The sequence below is a fragment of the Triticum dicoccoides genome, chromosome 3A (genome assembly GCF_002162155.2).
Source record: "Triticum dicoccoides isolate Atlit2015 ecotype Zavitan chromosome 3A, WEW_v2.0, whole genome shotgun sequence".
Classification (NCBI taxonomy): Eukaryota; Viridiplantae; Streptophyta; class Magnoliopsida; order Poales; family Poaceae; genus Triticum; species Triticum dicoccoides.
The window spans coordinates 515,946,475-515,949,710 of NC_041384.1; the positions used below are offsets into that span (position 1 = coordinate 515,946,475).

Genomic DNA, 3,236 nt, shown 5'->3' on the forward strand with positions numbered 1-3,236 from the left:
CTACATGGGCCTAGCCCAACAATTCGGCCTTTTTATATATTTTTTCTATCAATTTTTGATCGGCTTCATGGGCCAAGCCCAACATTGCAACTTTTTTTATTGTTGGGTTGTGGCCTTTTTGTCTAAACGAATTTAGTTTTTATTTTTTTCCAAATGAAGGGTCCACTAGTCAGATGGGTCCCGGTTGTCAGGTTCTGGTAACTGGGTCCCATTTGTCATGTTCTGGTAAGTGTGTCCCATCTATCAGGCTCATATTCTTCATATTCGAACCAGTATTTAAATGGGCAGACAAAAAGCACACATAATACTTGAAATAAGAGCAACCAGATCCTTACAAGTGTAATACAGTGGCAATCACAGTAATGACTACAAGTGTAATACAATACTTTACAAGCTTTACAAGCAATCACAAACTCACAACATGCCAAACTCGTTGGACTACAATAGTGATATGAACAACATGCCGAACTAGCTGGACAACTATAGTTAGGGCTGGGAACAAACAAAACGACCTTCAAGAAAACAGACAACATGCCTTCCTCGGTCGCCCTGTTACATGAATCAGCAGGGAAGAATCAGAAAAGGTGAAGAATCAGAACATACCATTCAAGAAAAGGAAACTTATTTAGAATGATAACAAAAATTGAGCTAGTACCATGCTTTTTGTTCTCCAGCTAGTTAAAATGAGATAACTCGTTCATACAAGAAAACAGAGACACAATATGGACACACAGCAGGATTGACAAGTACACAGCAGGATTCAATAATTTTTTAGGATCGCAAGACACCAATATAAGCTAGAATTGACAAGTACACATCAAGATTCAATTCATCTTGCCCATATACAGCAACCAACAGACATCTAACATTTCAGCATGCACATACAATTTATTTACTTATTTTTGAGCAAAACCGCCCACTGCCAAACAGAATGTCCTTTCATTTGATAAATAAGAATAGCAGGCCAAAGAAAGGCAAGCGTACAACAAACACACTACAGATAAGCAAGATACTAGAGGTCAGCACACAAGTCATATCATATATTCTGTTAACCTTTGACACATCATATAGAATTATGAGCTTGACAGTCGTCGGTCTAACCATATCACGCAAGCAACGGCATACAAACTAATTAGCAGTACTATATATGATGCAGCATACGGACAGAATTTATACCTTGTTATCATTAGGGAGCAACAAGGGGTGGGGGAAGATTTCGATCGGCTTCTTGTCAGCTGCCATCACCACAAACTCAGAGTCTTGGTAGCTGGGAAAATAGAAAACGGAGATTAAAAATCATAGGAACTGAAATTAGCAGGACCGATCAAAGCACGTAGCTAGGGACTGGTCACCTTCAAGGTAGAACAATGAATTAACTAGTTTTAGTCAAAGTCGTAAGCATGCACATACAAACATACATACGAATTGAACCAGAATCCATGTATGTCTGTGCACTTAATTGCAGGTTCTATCCAACTTGCAATTGGGAGGAGTACAACCTAGTTTACTAGCAGCCTAAAAAAAGATTCAGGTTCTTGGTTTGGTGCATGAATCCTGCTGTTATAGACAGACAAAGAGGAAAGAGCACCGACAGCACAACTATGACAGCAGAGCGATGCGAGCCAGTCAGGCAGTGCTTGATAAGCTATTGATAAGCAGTTTGCACACAATTAGCAGGCAACCAATAAAAGTAATGTTGTATACTGTTCTGCAGTAAAGAGTAGAATTTCTTTCTGTTGGCTCTGAAATTTCTGTCCATGGTGCACACATGACATACCATCGATTTGAATGTGAAACTTAATTCTGCACAATTCAGTTGCTTATAAATTTCAGCACCAGATTAGCATGTCTCGTTACTAATGAAGTACTTCCTTTATCAATCATAGAATGGAAGGAATCACACAACATCGGGTAGTACTGTAATTGGATTTAGTAGTAAATCTGTAGATACATGTGGTTGGTATCTACTAGTAGGGAGTTGCACAACATCTGGTGTTCTAATTAGAGAGTTGCTAGTGTGTTTTACTTACCCTGCTTTGCTCTTCTTTTCTACAAGCGAAAGCAGAGCAGGGAGAGCAAGCACACTACCATAACATACAAAGCCATCTACAACCAGCCCAAAAACATACATACCTACAGGACTCACTCACGCACGGCCATTCTGTTATGGATGAGCAAGTCTAGTGTGTGAGAGAAAATGCAGACAAGTTGAGGTAAAGTGCTGACCCCACGCTGTGAGGAACAGATCGAGGAGCTAATAACTGGGCAATGCAGCACCAAGTCCGACTCTACTACTACTACCTGTGATGCATCATTGTTGATCCATGGCAGATAATAGTAAAGATTAGAATCCATGATTTTGATACAGAAGTTACCTAGCCCGGCTGCACAGAATGAACTCATTCAACTACAAAACACTTGAGCTAGCATGCACCAACCAGTGTGTAACTAACCAACTACTCCAGCTAATTAACTTCAAGCATGAACAATTAACCAATTAAACAAGACAGAAACTAGCATAATGATCTATAAACAAAATGGGAAGTAAGCAGACGTGACCTGGAGGTCGTTGGAGAGCTCGGGCGTGACCTGGAGGTACTTGGTCTTGTCCTTGAGCCCGGCCATGGCCACCTTCTTCCCCAAACACGGACACAATACACCTTGCACACCTGCAGACACAAACCGGAGCAGAGACAAGGAACTCAGCATCCCAGATTACAGCGCAGCCGCATCGTTTCAAGGGAGAGTCCGGGCGTGACCTGGAGGTCATTGGAGAGCTCGACATCGGCGATGGTGGTGGGGGAGGAGAGGTAGCGGTCGGCGCCGAGGGCGGCCTCGGGGAGGACGGCGCGCTGCATGACGGGGTCGCGGGTCACCATGTCCGCCAGCTCCCACTGGATCTGCTTCGCCACCATTCGCACCCGTCGCTCCTTGGCCATGCACCACACCACGCGCAACCGCCGCATGGAGACGGGTGCCTCGGCGGCGAGGGCCCGTGGCAGCGGCGGGGACACCAGCGGCCGTCACGGGAACATCCTCACTGGCTTCATGGTGGTGGGGGATTTTGCACCGCGGTGAGGCCGTCGACCATCGCTGTGGGGAGTGGGAAGGGGAGGGGTGAGAGGAGGAGGGCGTGGGGAACGGCGACGAGCTCCGCCGGAGGGAGGTGGTAGAGGCGACGCGAGACAGCGAGGAAACGGGGGATCTGGATGGTGGAAGGAAGGATGGCCAGCGGT

At 45.1% G+C, this 3,236-nt stretch overlaps 1 pseudogene; it reads right to left on the minus strand.

The window, feature by feature from the left end:
* Nucleotides 1-2,526: 2,526 nt before the first annotated feature.
* LOC119272505 lies at nt 2,527-3,035 on the minus strand (annotated as a pseudogene).
* Between the last annotated feature and the right edge of the window lie 201 nt (nt 3,036-3,236).